The sequence below is a fragment of the Ahaetulla prasina genome, chromosome 13 (assembly GCF_028640845.1).
Source record: "Ahaetulla prasina isolate Xishuangbanna chromosome 13, ASM2864084v1, whole genome shotgun sequence".
NCBI classification, from domain to species: domain Eukaryota; kingdom Metazoa; phylum Chordata; class Lepidosauria; order Squamata; family Colubridae; genus Ahaetulla; species Ahaetulla prasina.
In genome coordinates, this window is record NC_080551.1 from 388,291 (window position 1) to 408,362 (window position 20,072).

The following is a 20,072-nucleotide window of genomic DNA, read 5'->3' on the forward strand; positions in this document are numbered from 1 at the left end:
TGTTTGGCCAGGTCAGTGTTGACCAATGTGAATAATGCAGGGATGTCAAAGAGACCATTATTTCTTTGTTTATTTTGATGTTTTCAATTAATTGAAGAAACTGTCCTGGTGAGTATATAGAATAAGCCAAATTGTTGATGAGATGGTGGAGTCTTTTTCTTAATTCTTTTGCTAGTTTGTAGGTTGGTACTTTGGGTAGCACCAGGGGTGAAATGTTCCCAGTTCAGACCGGATCAGCTGATCCGGTAGCGATGGCAGCTGGGGTTCAGAGAGCCAGTAGCCAAAATCCCTGGTCCCCCTGCCCATGCCCACCCAATCACCGCTTGCCGCTTCTTTCCAGTTCACTTGTTTTTCCTGCCATTCGCTTTTCTCATCACTCGGGGCTTCTGGCCCACCCACCCTCATCCACGGCCTATATAAGTTCCTCTTTCTACGCGGCCCAGCTACTTCGCCCAGAAGTTCACCAATGCCTGCCTGCTGGGACCTTGCCTCGCTCAGACCTTGCCTCACCCCGCTCAGATGCCTTGCCGACTGCCACTCGGTCAAAAAGAAAAGCATTGCCGGTTGCAGCCTAGAGTGGCCCCTCCATCCCCGGGCTCCCATAGTTTGCGCAGCGACGGGGATTGTTTGTGGGCCTCATGCTGCCCCTGTGCTTGCCTGCCTGGCCTGGCTAAGCCACCTAGCTAACCACCCACCTTTCCCCCAGCCTCCAGCTTGCTTACCTTCACTCTTTAGACCGAATCCCCAGCCTCTGGTCGCAACGCCTGCCTTGCTTTGCTTGCTGCAATCCCGGCAATCAATTGCATCAGCTAGCAACTGAATCTGCCTGACTGCAATCAATCTCATAGGTAAGCAGCTGAATCTGCCTGCCTTGTGCCTTCAATTGGGTAAGTAACTGGGGGTTTTTTTTGTGTGTGGGGGAGCTTTACAAAATAGTTAATTGGGTTTTTTTTAGGAGTTTTTGGTTTTTTTAGACATAGCCATTTAAAGTTTAGGAAGTTTTAAATTTAGCTGCTTTTATTTAAAAATATAAATAAAATAAAATAATAAAATATTTGTGTAGCTTTCTGAGATTTGGTGTGTTTCTGTAGTGTTTCACTCTAACTACACAAACACACACAATCACACAAAGCTGCATGTGGCAGTGTTTTGTGGAAAAAGTGTGAAAGTTGGTTTTTGAGCTTTTTGTGGCTGGTAAGATCCCTGCTTGTTGCAGGGGCCTTTTTGGGTCAAGTGCAGCTGCTTTTACATTGTGTGTGAGTCAGTTGTGTTGTGTTGTGCTGTGCTGTGTGTATGTAAAATGTGAAAGTTGGTTTTTGAGCTGCTTTTACAGTGTGTGTGTGTCAGTTGTTTTGTGTTGTGCTCTGTGTATGTAAAGTTACTGTCAGCCTCCGCTTGCTACTATTTTATTACTTTATTATTCTGTTTAGTCTGTCTCCTGATTTATGCATTTACTGCTCTGCTTGCTACGGCTGTCATGGTAATGGGGGCAGAGGGAGAGAGCTGGAGGAGATGCTGTGTAAAGGACTGAATTAGAAGTTTCTCTTCAAACTTTCTCGGCAGTTGGAAGGCAGGCTGATAACAGTCAAGGTTAACAGTCCAAACATACCAGAGGGATGGAACCATCTGAAGATGCATACCATGTGTCCCTCTGAGGGAATGTGGATTGGACAACGCTGACTGGACCAAAGGGAGGAGGGTTTCAGGGATATTTCTTATGTGTAATTTCCACGCCAAATGTCTCAGATCTTGCTTTCATTTTGTTGCTTTCAGTTCATACTTGATCCTTGAGGAGCACCCGGAGGCTCCAACTGGTGCAGAATGCGGCCGCGCGGGGGATTGAGGGAGCTCCTCGTAGCTCCCATGTAACACCTCTTCCTGCGTAGGCTGCATTGGTTGCCGGTGGTCTTCCGGGTGCGCTTCAAGGTGTTGGTTATCACCTTTAAAGTGCTCCATGGCATTGGACCGGGATATTTACGGGACCGCCTGCTGCCGACAGTTACCTCCCATTTTCCAATACGTCCAGTGCGCGCCCACAGGGAGGGTCTTTTTTTTTTTTTTTTATAAAAAAGTTTTATTTTTACAATCATATCAAATAATTCATCCAATGTACAGTTATATACAATTAGTCGGGCTTGCCCAGTCACCACCCCCCTTTTTAACACTCTTCCCTCTTCTACCTTCTTTTACTTTCCAAACCTTCCTCTCCTTCTCTTATCTACATCCTCTCCTCCCTCCACCCTCCACTCCTTCTCCCTCTTCTACCCCTCTTCCTTCCTCTTCTCCTCTTTCCTACCTCCTACTCTCTCTTTTCTCCCTCCCCACCGTTCTAAAATGGTAACTGGGCAGACCCGACCCTACATTAATTATATTTATACGTCTTTAATAATCCCTGTACATTAACCATCACTCCATCTCTACCTCAACCCCCAATTCCCTCCCTTACCCCCACCCCCACCCCGACTTCCCAGAACAAAATGCAGGGTATCAAAACTAACTATCATAATCTAAAATAATTCCTAAATTATAATCTCTAGTCACTCCACACTTAATCACACTCTCAATTCCCCTCTCCTTCAGAAATATATCTAATACAAAATATTTCCTAAATTTACTCATATGCTATTTGATATTTTTTTATCTGATACTTATTTTGAATATAATCAATCCACATTTTCCATTCTAAAATATATTTTTCTTGTGTATAGTCTTTCAAATAAGCAGAGATTTTTGCCATTTCTGCCAGATTTGATACAATAAGTGTCCATTCTTCAATTGTAGATAATTCTTCTTTCTTCCAATATTGAGCAATCAAAAGTCTTGCAGCTGTTATTAAGTTCAAAATCAATTTAGTCTCAATAGACTCAGACACTGAACTGGTTAAGGATTGTATGATTAAGTGGGCACAAAATTTTTAGCAACCGATAATGTTGGAAACTTGGGAAAGAATTTGGGTGAGGAATGTTAAATTTACACAAGCACAAAATATGAGAGAAAATTTTTATAAGATGTTTTATAGATGGCATTTAGACCCCAAAAAGTTGTCATGTATGTATTCTAATGTACAGGCTAAATGTTGGAGATGCGATTGTGAAGATGCCACTTATTACCATATATGATGGACTTGTAAAAAAGTTAAAGCATTTTGGATTAAAGTATGGTGGATCATGCAGAATATTTTGAAAAAGAAGATTTTCTCCGCAGTTCTTTCTACTAGGAATAATTATGGATTGTACAGCTAGGGAGGGTCTTCTTAGGGTGCCGTCGGCTAGTCAATGTCGGCTGGCGGCCCCCAGGGAAAGGGCGTTCTCTGTGGGGGGCCCGGCTTTATGGAATGAGCTGCCGGTGGGACTCCGTCTCCTCCCTGATCTCCGGATCTTTAAGCGCGAGCTCAAGACTTTCTTTTTTCACCAAGCGGGGCTGGCCTGATTGATTTTAGTATGGGGATTTTAGTGGGTTTTTATAGGGTTTTACCTAGGTTTTAGTTTTGATAAATTTTAGCTAATATTTTAATGTTACAGCGATTGAATCAGTTTTTTAAATTTGATAGTGTATTTTAAATTTTTGGGGATTTTTGTCGTTTTATTGGCTGTACACCGCCCTGAGTCTTCGGAGAAGGGCGGTATAAAAATATGAATAAATAAATAAATAAATAAATAAATACTCAGTAAAAGTACCTGTCTCTAAAAACCATGGAGTTGGGGTTTTTCTTGCTTCAGTGTTGCAAGGAGGCACGTTGACAGTTACATTGTGTGTCATCAGCTAACAAAGCTCCTTTTTTTCCTTTTTGCAGTAGCTGCCACCTTTAACAGGAAGGATTAAAAGGCAACCATTTTGATGGGTTTCTTGGCCAAGCATTATGCTTGGGAGAAAATCTGGAGTGAGCACCAGAATAGCACAAGAGTTTCCAAAAATCATCATATGGCACTGCTTGAACCATCGTCTCCAACTTGTTTTAGATGACGCCATAAAGGAAATAAAGCAAGTAAATCATTTAAAAATATTTATTGATAAGATATGCTCCATTTTCTAGCAATGCAATAAAAACCGAATAGAACTTGACGAAATATCTGAAGAACTTGTAATTAACATCATAAGGATTGGTTGAGTTTTTGGGCCAAGATGGGCTGCCTATAGTTTACGGGCAACCATAGCTGTGTGGCGTGCTTATCCTGTGCTACAATAATATTTTCATGCAAATGCAAAATACTCAGGTATGGCTGCCCATCTGGAAAATAAACATTTCTTAAATGATTTGGCGTTGATGATAGACATTTTGAAAGAAATTTCACTTCTTTCAGCTGTGTTGCAAGCATGCAATATGGATATAATAAAGGCTGAAAAACTGGTGAGAAGATCAATAAAAGCATTTGAACTGCTAACAAAGTGAAAGGGCCCATACGAAAGAAAAGTTGGGCAAATTCCTCAGAAACCTTCAGGAATATAAAACTCATAGAAATTCATTGATTTGTTGGTCTTCATCGAGAAAGACTTTTAGAAAGTTTCATAAAAATTTGCACAAACGACTGATGGACTGTGAACATTTAAAAACTGGTAGCCAATTGCAAGACACCACAAATAAACTACAGTTTCTACAGTTTTTGGTGCCAGAGTACTGGGACTTTGAGGAAATAGTTGTTCCATGGACAGCAGCTGAAGAACAACTGCGCACATTTGGTGACATTTTCAATTACCACATTGAAATCAACGACTCTAAAGATTTTGTGGAGAATGTGTTAAAAGATCTGAAGAGGATTAAAAAAGCAAAAGATATTGTCTTTTGCAGCAAGTTCTGCAGAAGCGGAATGGGGTTTTTCGAAAATGAACTTGATATGTTCAGAGAGTAGAAGTCACCTAGCCGTTTCCAATTTAACCAGCCTCATGACCATCAGCATTACTGGGCCACCTCTTCCCAAATGGGACCCTATTCCTGTAGTGAAAAAGTAGTTCAGAGAACACCATCGCTCAGCCAATGATCCGCGCGCATCAAGTGTAAGAAAAGTGGAAGTGATGCCACTGAAATAACTATGTGGAAACATCTTAAAGCTGAAGACAACTAACCGGTTTATGTAAGTATTTGTGTACCTCTTTTATTGTTTTTTATTGTTTTGTGTACTTCTGTTATTCTCATTTACATATTAAATGGTTAAATTTGCATATCATGTTATATCTTGTAGGTCATTATTATCATTGGTGCAAGAAACGACGTTGAAGACAACACTTTTATTGCTCTTAGGTAAGTATTTGTGTACCTCCTATTGTTTTGTGTACTTTGTTTATTATTTAAGTATTGATTGCATGAAATGATTGGAATACTTTCTTTTTGTAGGTCAAAAATGGGCAAAGAAGTGTGACGTTGACTTGGCCACGCCCACCGGGTGTCCTGGCCACCAAGCCACACCTACCAGTCACGTGACCACCAAGCCATGCCCACCAATTAAGTCACACAAAAATTTTTAGATTTCACCCCTGGGTAACACCACTATGGAACGAAGACTAATTTTATTTTTTGGTATTTTGGGAAGTCCATAGAATCTGGGTATAGTTGAGTTTTATGGTAGTAATTTTTTTTATTTCTGTTGAAGTTAATTGTTTTTCTTTTTCCTTTTTTAGCAAGGTTGTCCGTTGTCCTTATTCCGTTGTCTTGTTGGGTCTTTGTTGATTACCTGGTTAATGCTATTAAGTAAATTCTCGGTTTTCTTCATGTAATTGGTTTTATCCATTACCACAGTTAGTTTGCCTTTGTCTGATGCGAGTGATATAGCTGTGGGAGCTGTATTGTTACAAGAGAATGCCCAGGGCCTGCTACAACCCTGCTTGTACATCTCTAAAAAATTTACTGAAACTGAGCAGAGCAGTGGTGGGCAGTATGGAAGAAGGAGGCATATGCGGTACGATGAGCTTTGCTCACTTGGCAACACTTTCTAGAGGGAGCAAAAATACAGTTTGAGGTGTGGGCTGATAAGAATCTAAGTGCACTGAAAACCCCGGGTAAACTATTCCCTAAATAAGTCCACTGGGCTCGATATTTTAACTGGTTCAGTTTCACCCTGCACTATATTCCAAGTGGAAACTTTTATGGAGGATGCTTTGTCCAGATTGCCTCAATACAATAGTATTAAAGCTGAAGTGGTTCGATCGGTCATTCCCTCGAAGCAGCTAGCCACTCCAGTGACCACTAGATCTCAGATGAGAAAGGGAGATTTTAAATCGGGGGTGTCCAAAGTTTTTTGAGTGAGGGCCAAATACAGAAAAATAAGCAAAGGCCTGGGCCGGGGGGGGGGAGGGGGGGCTGAAATTTTTTTGTACCAGTTCTTTGGGCGTGGCTTATTTTGGGGTGTGGCTTGGTGGTCAGGTGACTGGTGGGCGTGGCTAACTGCTCATGTGACTGAGTGGATGTGGCTATGGGCATAGAAACTACTCAGAGGGCTAAAAAAAGTAATTTTTGACCAGTCCTCACACTTATGACCATCCTCACATTTATGCCCATTGCAGCATTTTTAACAACCACATCACTCATTTCACAACTGCTTCTCTTCACCATGGTTACAAGATAGGGTGCAAAATGTAAAGATAGTTGTAGGTGTGAGGACCAGTCAAAAGTGTGAGAACCTGTCAGAAATCACTTTTTTCAGCCGTCTGGGCAGTTTAGGCTTAAGTATACTATATGTGTGTGAGTTATATATATGTGCATGTGTATCTCTATGTTTGTGTACGTGTGTGTTTGTGTTATGTTGATTTTAATGTAATATTTTAAATATAATTATTCAGAAAGGCATGCGGCTGGACAACAAACAGTATATAAGCCTAGTAAATTCATGTGTGGCCGGGCCCCACACAAGAGGTGCCATATTGACACATGACTACTGTGTGTATTTCTAACTCGCCTATAATGTGAAGAACATTGCTCTCAGTGGGAGCAGTGATGCTGTCCTTTGGATTGAAGGATGGCTGGGATGTCAGGAGAAAGTTTGGTGGTTGAGACACGAAGGACTTCACAGAGATGGCTATCAGTCATTCTGGATCTCAGTCTGCTTTTGTTCTGATTTAACAGAGAAAATGTTTGTTCACATATGTATGTTGGGCCGAACAGGCTCATCATTCTTTATGGCGTCTCATCAGAGGAAACTTGGCATGATCCAAACTCTGATAGAAGTCAGGAGGAGAGAAGCTGATGTTGACTCTTCAGAGAATCATCACATTGCATTTCAATCAGTTCTAACTGCAGACTCTCCTCCACTTCTTCTGCATCCACCAGGAAGGGGGTCGAGAACAGCTTGATTTGTTTTTCAATGACAGAAAAATCTTGAAAACGCTGGTTGAATTCTGTCACGAGAGATGTAATTACAGAAACATATTTCTCCTTTTTAGCAGAAAGGTCTGCCTTTGGAAAAGCAGACTTGATTTCAGACAGCGAGGGAAGTGTGCAGCATTAAAGCTTCGTAGTTGTGTCTCAAACAGGCGGAGCTTTACACAGAAGGCTTTCATGTGCGCATACAGGTGTGACACCAGCTGTTCTTTGCCTTGTAGGTTCTTGTTCAGTGTATTCAGATGATGAGTAAGATCAACTAAAAATGCCAGGTCTGCCAGCCACAGAGGGTCACTCAGTTCATGAAGAGGTCGGTCCTTCTCTTTCAAAAAATTGTCGATTTCTGATCTCAGCGAATAAAACCGCTGCAGCACAGAGCCGCGGCTGAGCCAGCGCACATCAGAGTGGTAGAGTACATCCCCGTATTCAGCATCCACGTCAGATAAGAAAGCTTGAAATTCCCTGTGGTACAGTCCTCTAGCTCGAATTATGTTGACAGTTTTTACAACAGTGTTCATCACATTGCCCAGCTGCACAGTCTTGGCACACAGTGCTTCTTGGTGGATTATACAGTGCATCCTAACAGCCTCACCTCCGCTCTCTTTACCTTGACGCACACCATGGATGCCATTCCTTTGCGCTCACCCGTCATGGCCGGAGCTCCATCCGTTGTTACTCCACAGAGCTTGTCCCATTTAAGCCCCATCTTTTCAACTGCCTCTGACACAGCGTCAAAATATTTCCACCCGTCGTTGTGCCTTTTAGGCTCATCATATCAAGCAGCTCCTCCGACAGCAAAATTATCATCGACTCCCGCAAAAATTAAAAGCTGTGCGGTGTCTGTATGCCTGTGCTCTCATCGCATGCTATCGAGTAAAAATCAAAAGCACAAGCTTTCTCTCTCAGCTGAAGTTTCAGGTTAGCTGACAAGTCCTCGATTCTCCGCACCACTGTATTTCTGGATAAGGTCACGTTGTTGAAATCCTGCACTTTTTCCGGGCACATTACTTCTGTGACTTTGATGAGGCGCTGCTTTATGAAATCACCGTCTGAGAACGGTTTGCCATGCTGGGCAATAAGTTTTGCGACTTCATAGCTTGCTGCTGTGGCGTTTTCCTGTATTTTGTTAGCACGAAATAAAAACTGTTGTTGAGCTTGCAGGCTAGCTGCCATTTGCTTGAATTTCTGTGCTCGTTTGGCACCTGTGTACGATGCGTAGCTCTGATGCTTGGTCTCATAGTGCCGACGGACATTATACTCTTTCATCACGGCAACATCTTCATTGCAAATCAAACAGACACACTTTCCGTTGATTTCTTTAAAGAAATATTCATTTTCCCACCGTGTTTGAAATCTTCTACACTCACTTGCTATCTTGCGTTTCTTGATTGCTGCCATTCCTGGTGACTCGTGGTAAATATTTAGGACTATACCAGAGGCCTGAAAACCTGGGACATTACAATACAGATGGATACAGTCAGTCTACTAAAAAGCAACAATATGTGGATATCATCTTCATTTAAGGGGGGAAAATGTTTCATATTCATTCATCTTTGTCAAACTTGGTCCCTTAAGACTTGTGGACTTCAACTCCCAGAGTCCTCAGCCAGCAAAGCTGGCTGAGGAACTCTGGGAATTGAAGTCCACAAGTCTTAAAGAGACCAAGTTTGGACACCCTGATCTTGGCTTTGTTTTGTATTTGGTATGAACTTGAAACTCCTTCGTTATTCCCTGCCCAAGGGGTGGAGGCGAGGAGCCTCACCAGGCGGCCCGGGAAGGCGGTACAACTCCTGGGGTCGGGCATGGCCAGCAGCCTCTTTCCCGCCGCCGCCTCCTCCGCCCCTCCTTCGTTATTCCCTGCCCAAGGGGTGGAGGCGAGGAGCCTCACCAGGCGGCCCGGGAAGGCGGTACAACTCCTGGGGTCGGGCACGCCAGCAGCCTCTTTCCGCTCGCCGCCTCCTCCGCCCCTCCTTCGTTATTCCCTGCCCAAGGGGTGGAGGCGAGGAGCCTCACCAGGCGGCCCGGGAAGGCGAGGTACAACTCCTGGGGTCGGGCACGCCAGCAGCCTCTTTCCGCTCGCCGCCTCCTCCGCCCCTCCTTCGTTATTCCCTGCCCAAGGGGTGGGCGCGAGGAGCCTCACCAGGCGGCCCGGGAAGGCGGTACAACTCCTGGGGTCGGGCATGGCCAGCAGCCTCTTTCCGCTCGCCACTGCCTCCTCCGCCCCCTCCCTTCGTTATTCCCTGCCCAAGGGGTGGAGGCGCGAGGAGCCTCACCAGGCGGCCCGGGGAAGGCGAGGGTACAACTCCTGGGGTCGGGCATGGCCAGCAGCCTCTTTCCCGCTCGCCGCCTCCTCCGCCCCCTCCCTTCATTATTCCCCGCCCATGGGGAGGAGCCGCGAGCCTCGCAGCGAACCACCGGGCAAGCACCGGGAGGTGGCCGAAAAGGGCCATATTCATTATACTTTTAGAATTTGCTGCGGGCCAATAAAAACTGACCCGCGGGCCGCAGTTGGCCTGCGGGCCGTAGTTTGGACACCCCTGTTTTAAATGAACTGTGTGAGAAGTTGAAAAATGCTTGAACTCGATGAGTGGCTTACTACTGATAAGAATGACTACACCATGCACAGATGGACTGAACTGAGTTGGGGCTAAATTGTATGTGCCCTCAAGTTTGAGGAGCACTGTTTTACAGGGTGCTCATGACTCTAAAACTACAGGACACTTTGGTTTCGTAAAAACCCTGCACTTGCTCAAGCGGCAGTTTTGGTGGCCTTCTTTGAAAAAAGACATTGAAAGCCAGTAGCAAGGCCAGCTGTCTACTCTGTGCAGTGGCCAAGAGACCACCAGCAAAGCCAATGGGACTTTTGCAGACTGTGGCCAGCCCCAGGGCACTGTGGAAAGAGATACCAATGGGCTTTATACAGGAATTGCCTGAGAGTGAGGGAAACACTTATTTGGGTTATTACTGATCTTTCCTCAAAACAGAGCTAATGCCTCTTTACGGGGGACTGAATGTCAGCCAGGTCATCATCACTTTCCTTCAAACTTGCTGCCAACTGCCATGGAAACAGGGAGGAAGGGAGCAATGGGCATTTGGGAGGGGAAGCCCGCAGAGAGATATAGGAGTGGAATTGATGAGAACCAATGGGAGGCTTGAACTCAGAGAGGCCAGCTTGGGTTGTTTAGCATCTTCAAGGCTAACTCTCCTGGGAACAGCAAGCATGAGAATGGTGCCTGAGATGGACCTGGACCTGAGATGTTCCCAAAACATCTTCCTAGCCGATGATTGGACTGTCTGTCTGACTACGGGGGGAGGGGGGGTAGGCTGTGGGGTTACTTTTGTCTTTTGCACGTGTTTGCTTCAGACCTTGCCTGACTTTAGCTGTATTTAGTTCATTCTTAGTAGTATCTTTCCTCTGAATCTGTGGAGTCAAGGGTTTTTTTTTCTAGGAATTGATCAGACACAGTCCTGACACATATCTAGGTCCCTCAATTGTGCATCATACAGTTTAGCCTCCAGTTCCCTAATCATCTCTGTTGCTGTTCCTCTGTGCTCTTCGTAAAGTTTCATCTTTTTATATCATGATGATCAAAACTGGTCACAGTATTCCAAGTGTGATCTTAATTTAAATTAAATACACATTAATGCAATACTTCCCTACCCTTATTGCGTCTATAGATAGCTGACTGGTGGCCTTGTTTTGGGTAACACAAGCCCTTTAGGGTAAAGGGGGACTTATCTTTAAATTCAGCTAAAAGGCTATGGAGAACTTTGCAGAGGATCAATTGGACAGAGTTGCTTAAATCCATTCCCAGTTAATGCCAGCTTTGTTGCAGTCCCATGCAGATACTGGGAGCACAGTCTTGCCCTGTTATCTGAAAATGGTTTGAACCTGTTTGGCCTGAGAAAATGGACAGGGTCCTTCTGACTATGACTTTATTCATGCCTCTCCTGCCTAGCTAAGTCTCCTTGGGAAGAAATGTATGACTGGGTTGTAGTGGCGATAGATTCTTCTTTGAGAAAGGGGGTGGTTTTCTCCACCTCAAGAAGTTGGGTTGGTTCACTGCAGCTCAAGAAGTCCTTCCTGGATCTCACTATATTGGACAATTAAGGTTGTGGAGAAGGTGGTCACTCAGCAGCTCCAGTGGACTTTAATAAAGTAGATTATCTGAACCTTTTCCAGTCAGGATTCACGTGAAATGGTCACGTGAATCCTGACTGGATTCACGTCACATCACGGTTTTGGATATGGTGGGAGCAGAAGGGGCAGTATATCCATCCTTGCCTTATGAGAGCATATGCACCAAGATAAATTCCTTGTGTGTCCAATCACACTTGGCCAATAAAAATTCTATTCTATTCTATTCTATTCTATTCTATTCTATTCTATTCTATTCTATTATGGACCTCTTAGCTGCCTTCAATACCATCTGCAATGGCATCCTTTGATGAAGTGATGGTGGGCATCACTGTACTGTGCTGGTTCTCTTCCTTCTAGGGGGCTGTTACCAGTCAGGGTTGATTGACAGTGAAGGTTCTCACCCTTGAGGCCGGCTTTGCAGAGTCCCCCAGAATTCAGCTCTCTCTCCACTTGCACATTGAGTAAGATCATCCATTGCTATGGGGTATCACCAGGTCTACGTATCATCAATCAGTCAATCACCTATCTCCTGGAAGCCCTGCAAAGCTCTAATGATAGAAAATTGTTGTTGGGCAGGATAATTAGTATTCCTGAAGACAAATGTATGGAATAAAAGGTTTTTATAGCAATAGTGAATCTCTCAATAAAGAACTGATAGAGAAACACATAGGTGACAAGCTATCAAGTTTTTTCAGATATTGTATTAGCTGATTCAAGGGTGCACAAAGAGACAAGAGAGTCTTTTCATCCCCTTGAAATCCTTCAAGACCCACCAAATGCGAGTCCCTCCCTCGCAAAAGATTTTGCCTCTGTTTCTCTGATCATCTTCTTAGCAAAGGAATATTTCTCAAATTATGATGCCCAGAATGGATGATACTCAGAATATTTGTTCAATACAAAGTGGAACAATTCCCTCCTAACATTTGGAAATTGTGCTTCTGTTGGTGAAGCCCACAATGGCACTTATCCTTTTAGCAGTGATACTGTGACTCATATTCAGCTTGTAATCCACCCCAGTTCCAAGACCCTTTTCATGCACACACTCACCACACATACAAACTGCATTTGACTTCTTTTTCCTAGAGGGTAACATGCATTTATCTCAATAAAACTAGAAGGCCATTTTTAACTGATCAAGATTGCTTTCTTTTATATAAAAAGTTTTTATTGGTCAAAAAAAAAATTTATGCAAATACATATCAGGTATGGTAAATTTTCATTTTTCTTATACATGATAAGAATTTTACTCAAAATTTTAAACACATACAACAGCCATATGGCAAGCAGGTGATACGAAGTAGCTAAGTTTCAATCTTACATACACAATAAGGAAGGGTCAAGAATAATCAGAATATCATACGAAAGAGAATAAGGAAAACCAACACAATACCAAATATCTTTGTCACTTCCTAGTTTTGGATCTCAGAACTCTGGGTTCAGCCTGACCCAACTCCAGGGCCACAACAGCGGCAGCCGCCTCCGCCCCATGGTCTATAACCTCCCCTTCTTCAATTCCTGGGTCATCTAAATCCAGGAGGGCTTTGTGTTCCTCCACGTAGGCCGCAGGACTTTGAAAAATTTTTTTTTAAATGGCAAAAGGTCAGAGACCAACTGCTGGAGAAATGGAGAGAATTCTGGAAAAGTTATCTAATATGGACAAGAAACTGGATGAAATAAGAGCAGAAATTGTGACTATCCAAAAGGATTTAAAGGATACTCAACAAGTCTCAGCAGAAAATAAGCAGAAAGTGGAAGGTCTGGAGGGTGAGATGCGGGCAGTGCAGAAAAGAGGGGAGACGACAAGCAATGCTGTGCTTGGACTACAGATGGATAAAATGTCTTATTTCCTTAGGTTTCAAAATTTGGAAGAAGTGGACCAAGAAGACTTGAGAGATGTTGTGACTAAACTGTTGGGAGAATTTCTTGGGAGAGGTGTTGATTTTATGAATTGGGATGTGGATCGAGTTTATAGAGTTAATTCACAATATGCACGCACGCATGCAGTTCCTAGAGAGGTTCATGTCAAATTTGTGAAAAGAGAGACGAGAGATGAAATTCTTAGAAAACATAGGAGTGGGGCACTGACTTATAGGGGCAGGGAGATAGCCATTCTGAGGCAGATTCCCAGACAGGTACGTGAAATGAGAAAGAAATATTACTTTTTATCAAGCAAATTGTACCAGAAGGGAGTGGGCTTCAGATGGCTGATGCCAGAGGGATTGATGATTTTCCGGGAGGGCATTACGAAAAAAATTAGCACGATCAAGATTGCTTTCAACTTTGTTTCAGTCTTCTGGAAATTAATTAATTAATTAATTAATTAACAAATTGTGTCAGCTGTAAAGTGTACCCCTTTATCTACGAAATTGATGAAAACACAGAACCAAACTGGATTCCCATACTTACCTCACTTGTTTGATGGTTATCATTAATGAGTACTTTTTAAAAATGATTTTCAAACTATTTGTGAATGAACTTAATTCGCATGCCACCTGGATCTTGCTTGCTAATCAAAATGTCATGGAGCACTTTGTCAGCTGAAATCAAGATATTTTATGACTATAACATTATTGCAATGTATTAAAGAAAGGTTGCCAAAAAAAACAAAGCATAAAAAGATTAATATTACCCAAGAATTTGGGCTCTGCGCATGCGCAAGTATGGCGGTTTGCTGGAAGAGCTAGAATCGGCGTTGGGGGCTTTTCCCGGAACGATGGACTTTAGGTGACTCACCAGGCTGCTCATGTCCCTCGGCACGTTGTGTCATCTATCGGGCGGCCGCAGGAGAGGTCTTTTGATCCTCTCGGATTTGCGGCGGCCGAGAACGGGCCGAGGGAAGAGCGGCGGATCGGATGGTGGCCATCTTTGGGGCGCGAGGGAGGCCTGCTGCTTGCTGCAAGCTCCGGCCTCGATTTCGGCCTGACTCCAGCGGCAACGTGAATTCGGCCCGACTCCAGCTGGGGCATGAATTCCGGCCCGTTCGCCTGTTTGTTTGCCCGTCTGTTTCATCGGCGCTTTGTTGCGCCTGGTGAGGCTTCGGTGGGCCGCGAGGCGTCTTTTCCAGCGGCGTTCTGTGCTCCGTGGTTCCATCGGCGATGGGCATGGTGAGGCCGCGATGGGAGAGGAGGCCTGAGGCGAGGCTGTGGTTTATTCCCCTCTACTGGCACTTTCCATCATGTTTTTCATCTGACCCTCTATGGAATGGCCTGCCTTCCCCCCCCCCATCGGATTTCTGATCATCGAAGGGGCGAAGGTTTGTGTCCTAGCCCATAGTTGTCCGCCCCTGACTTTTGACTACTGAAGGGGTGAAGGTTTTCCCGGCCTGCATTCGCCTCCTCTGCCTATTTTCATCTTTCCGAGCTGGCTCCCTGCCACGTTGAGACCTGTGGCCTTTGGTGTCAGTAGCTGGCTATGGATAGGTCTTGGCCTAGCAGCCGGCAGCCCACCCTCGGAAATTTAGCGGGGGGGCTGGTATGACAGGCTTTGGTGGAGAACTTGACAACCGATATCGATGGTGGAGACTGTGATGTCATCCATTTGTATCCACGGGTTTCTGGACTGGACTATGGACAGACTGATAGTAATCTCTACTTTATTAAGATCTTCTTGTAGAAACTTTCTCCATAGGTTTACCATGGAGGCTGTCAGTTTGTTTGTTCTGGTTTTATCATCTCTGTCTGGTTCCAGCTTCTATTTGTCCTCCTTGACAACTGGACATCCGTTGAAGGTTCCATCTTCTGTTAACCTTCTTCCTACCACCTGGGATTTTACCATCTTAGCACCCTTCACCGATTCGTACTTTTCTATGCGTTACGCTGCACATGAACTCTTGCGCCTGCGAGGTGCCCCCGCCTCGCAGGAATGGCCCGCTTCGTTACCGAGGGCCGGCCTCAATGACGGGTCTTGGGACCCACAGAGGTGGCATGCGAAGAGGAAGAGCCTTTGGGGTTTTTTAGATAGGGCATTTTTAAGGGGTGGGAGAGAAAGGGCGGGTGTTGGGGGAAACCCGTCGGGTGGGGGTCCAGTTCCTGCGTATGCTCGTAGCGGTAAGTTAATAGGTCCGAGGGTCATGGGGGGAGTTTGTGTACCACCGGTAGAGGGTGGTCCTATTTCCACGGTAAGGGGGAGAGGCAGATATGGCGGGAATGGGGGCTCATATCGTTTTATGGGGGCGCGTGCTCGATGCTTGCAGGCGATCGCATGCCCCGAGCCCCCAGACTCCTCCCGTTCCCCGGATGGTCAAGACCCTCAGAGCCTGGGCCTTCGGCTGATGCTGTGCAACGCACGGTCCGTGGCCAATAAGGCCCCCCTAATTCATGACCTTATTCAGGGGGGTGCCGCGGACTTTATGGGCGTTACGGAGACCTGGTTGGGCGCAGAAGGGGGCGTGCCCCTTGTTCAAATGTGCCCGCCGGGTTTCCGAGCATTCCATCAGCCGAGGGCCCAGGGTAGGGGTGGAGGGGTGGCGGTTGTGATTAGAGAGAGCCTGGAGCCGAGGGAGACCACTGTACCTCAGATTGCCGGGTGTGAATCCCTCTTTGTGAGGTGGGGTCATAGATGTCAGATGGGCTTGTTTGTCACGTACCTGGCTCCTTGCGGCGTGGCAGCAGCCCTGCCCGAGCTCCTGGAGGTGTTGGCTGGAGTGGCGGTGGAGACCCCCAGACTTATAGTCATGGGGGACTTTAACTTGCCATCGACCAGCCTGTCATCTTCAGTTGCTCGGGAGTTCACGGCTTCCATGACGGCCCTGGACCTGACTCAAGTAGTTGATGGCCCTACTCACAGTGGGGGTGGCACTCTGGATTTGATTTTCATCTCTGGACAGTGGTTGAAGGATCTGGACATGAGGGATTTAGTCATTGAGCCTTTGTCATGGTTAGATCACTTCCTCCTTCGCCTAGACTTTCTGACCGCCACTCAACACCGCAGGGAGACGGAACCAATTCGTTGGTTCCGTCCCAGGCGCCTGATGGACCCGGAGAGGTTCCAGACGGAGCTTGGGCCGTTTCCTGAGGGTCTGGCTCACGGCACAGCCGAGGAACTTGTCGTGGCTTGGGAACGAGCCGCGGCGGGGGCCTTGGATCGTGTCGTGCCTTTGTGGCCTCTGACCCGGCGTAGGTCTCAACCAGCTCCCTGGTATTCAGAGGAGGGAGATGAAACGCCGGAGAAGACGCCTAGAGAGTTCTTGGAGGTCCAGTCATTCGGAGGCTGATCGGACACTAGTTAGGTCCTATACTAGGACCTACCTAGTGGCAATGGGGGAAGCGAGACGTTGCTACGTCTCCTCCCTCATTGCGTCGGCAGATAACCGCCCGGCCGCCCTGTTTCGGGTAACTCGCTCCCTCCTTCAACAGGGGGAGCGGGATGACCCGTTGCAGGGACGTGCTGAGGAGTTTAGTGGTTATCTATACGACAAAATCGTTCAGCTTCGGGACGGTCTGGACCAAAATTGGGTAGATCCGGGTGGGATGTCTGAGAGCCGTCTTGTTGAGAGTGTTTGGGATGAGTTTGACCCTGTGGCTCCCGAGGACATGGACAGGTTGCTGGGTAGGCTGAATGCCACCACATGTTTACTGGACCCGTGTCCCTCCTGGTTGGTGCTGGCCGCACAGGATGTGACACGAGGCTGGCTCCAGGGGCTTACAAATGCTTCTTTGTTGGAGGGGGTCTTTCCGGCCGCCTTGAAAGAGGCGGTGGTGAGGCCTCTCCTCAAGAAGCCTTCCCTGGATCCAGCTGTGTTAGGTAATTATCATCCGGTCTCCAACCTTCGCTTCGCGGCGAAGGTTGTAGAGAGTGTGGTGGCATGTCAGCTGCCCCGGTACCTGGATGAAACCGTCTATCTAGACCCGTTCCAGTCCGGCTTCCGGCCCGGTTACAGCACTGAGACGGCTTTGGTCGCGTTGGTGGATGATCTCTGGAGGGCCAGGGACAGGGGTTATTCCTCTGCCTTGGTCCTATTAGACCTCTCAGCGGCTTTCGATACCATCGACCATGGTATCCTGCTGCACCGGTTGGAGGGATTGGGAGTGGGAGGCACCGTTTATCGGTGGTTCTCCTCCTATCTCTCCGATCGGTCGCAGACGGTGTTGACGGGGGGGCAGAGGTCGGCCCCGAGACGCCTCACTTGTGGGGTGCCTCAGGGGTCGATTCTCTCGCCCCTCTTGTTCAACATCTATATGAAGCCGCTGGGTGAGATCATCAGTGGTTTCGGTGTGAGGTACCAGCTGTACGCTGACGATACTCAGCTGTACTTTTCCACACCGGACCACCCCAATGAAGCTATCGAGGTGCTGTCCCGGTGCCTGGAGGCCTTACGGGTCTGGATGGGGAGAAACAGGCTCAAGCTTAATCCCTCCAAGACTGAGTGGCTGTGGATGCTGGCATCCCGGTACAGTAAGCTGCAGCCACGGCTGACTGTTGGGGGCGAGTCATTGGCCCCAATGGAGAGGGTGCGCAATTTGGGCGTTCTCCTGGATGGACGGCTGTCTTTTGAAGACCATTTGATGGCCGTCTCCAGGAGAGCCTTTCACCAGGTTCGCCTGGTTCGCCAGTTGCGCCCCTTTCTAGACCGGGATGCCTTGTGCACAGTCACTCATGCTCTCATGACATCTCGGCTGGACTACTGCAATGGTCTCTACATGGGGCTCCCCTTGAGGAGCACCCGGAGACTCCAGGTAGTTCAGAATGCAGCTGCGCGGGTGATAGAGGGAGCCCCTCGTGGCTCCCACATAACACCTCTCCTGCGCAGACTGCACTGGCTACCTGTGGTTTTCCGGGTGCGCTTCAAGGTTTTGGTAATGATCTTCAAAGCGCTCCATGGCATAGGGCCGGGTTACTTACGGGACCGTCTGCTGCCACCGAATGCCTCCCACCGACCCGTGCGCTCTCACAGAGAGGGACTCCTCAGGGTGCCGTCGGCCAGGCAGTGCCGACTGGCGACGCCCAGGGGAAGGGCCTTTTCTGTGGGGGCTCCCACCCTCTGGAACGAGCTTCCCCCAGGACTTCGTCAACTTCCTGACCTTCGGACCTTCCGCCACGAGCTTAAGACACATCTATTCATTTGCGCAGGACTGGACTAGGGTTTTAAATTTTTAATGACTAAATTTTAGCTTTGGTTTTAAATTGGGTTTTACTATTTATATCTGATTTTAAATATTTGGCCTTTATAATAAGTTTTTTAGTTGAATGTTTTATTTTGTATATTTCTGTGTTTTTATGTGGCTGTACACCGCCCTGAGTCCTTAGGGAGATAGGGCGGTATAAAAATATGAATAAATAAATAAATAAATAAATAAGTTGTTCTGAGCCAATCTTTGCTGAATTCTTTGGTTTTAAGTGCTGCCTGGTTTTAAAGTACCTATGAATCTCTTTGTGCTCTGCACATAATAGCCGTCTTCCAACATCTAAGGGGCTGTCACAAAGAAAATGGGGTTGTCCAAAGCACCTGAAGGCAGGACAAGAAGCGATGGAAACTAATCAAGGAGAGAAGCAACAGAAGTAAGGACAAATTTCCTGACAGAATAATTAACCAATGGAACGGCTTGCCTCCAGAAGTTATAGGTGCTTCATCGCTGGATATTTTTAAGAAGAGTCTGAACAGCCATTTGTCTGAGATAGTAAAGGGTTTCCTTAAGCAGGGCATTAAGGTTAGAAGACCTCCCAAGTCCTTTCCACTTCAGTATTCCAAACATCAGTATCGGGTTGATTGGCCTGTTCCCTGTTTTCCTGCTCCATTTTCCCCGCTGCCTTTGAAGATAGCACATTTCCCTCTGAAATCTCAAGTATGACTTCTATCCCCTTTTTCTTTCCTGGTTTGGTCGGACAAAATGAAACTTTACTCAGAAAGGACCACATTAGGCCAGGAGACACCCCCTCCTTCCCATTTGTCTGTTTTCTGGGAACGTTCCATACTAGCTTCTACTGGAGAGCTGACTATTATTATTGGACTGCTGATCCTAGCTAGGATCCAGGAAAAGAGCAAATGCTGGGGACAGAAGAGCATCAGCTGAGGAAGAACTCTGATCTCTTGACCCAAGTGCTTCAGGTTAACTGTAATCCCAGGCTAGGGGAAATGGCTGCAGACTGGGGAGTAAATGCAGGGACATTGGATCAGCCATCCCAGAGCAGAAGCAGTGATAGCAGGGGTGAAATGCTTCCAGTTCGGACCGGATCCACTGATCCCGTACCAATGGCAGCGGGTGGTTCGGAGAACCGGTAGCAAAAATTCCTGGCCCCCCCAATGCCCAGCTGAGCCACGTGATCGTCAGAGCCTTTTTTTTTTTTTACTTTTAAAAGCATTTTTTAAAAGGTGAAAAAGCTGAAGCCTTGTCAGCAGGGATTGCGCGAGTCCTTTGCGCCTTCAGATGTTGCTGCCCTCCTGTCTTCTTCTGGGTTGCGGTCGCCATGCATGGCTATCCCGTCCCCAGGATTCTGGCTATTTGTCTTCCTCCTAGATCTTGGGAACAGGAGTAGCTTTGCCAATCTGCCAACTCCTCTCAAACCTTTCAAGGCCCCTTTGTCATCCTCTGAAGGGGAACCCGGGATTCGGAAGAGAAGCCTGGGCTCTTTTTTCCACCGAGAAGGTCCCTCCTCCCTGCTGCCCCGCAGGGATGGGCAGAAAAA

General features: G+C 46.5%; 1 long non-coding RNA gene across 1 annotated transcript; it reads left to right on the forward strand.

The window, feature by feature from the left end:
• Nucleotides 1-610: 610 nt before the first annotated feature.
• On the forward strand, nucleotides 611-7,901 carry LOC131184891 (uncharacterized). Its single transcript, XR_009152050.1, has 4 exons — nucleotides 611-887; nucleotides 3,794-5,069; nucleotides 5,178-5,236; nucleotides 7,531-7,901. It is a non-coding gene; the product is annotated as an uncharacterized LOC131184891 (long non-coding RNA).
• The last annotated feature ends 12,171 nt before the right edge of the window (nucleotides 7,902-20,072 follow it).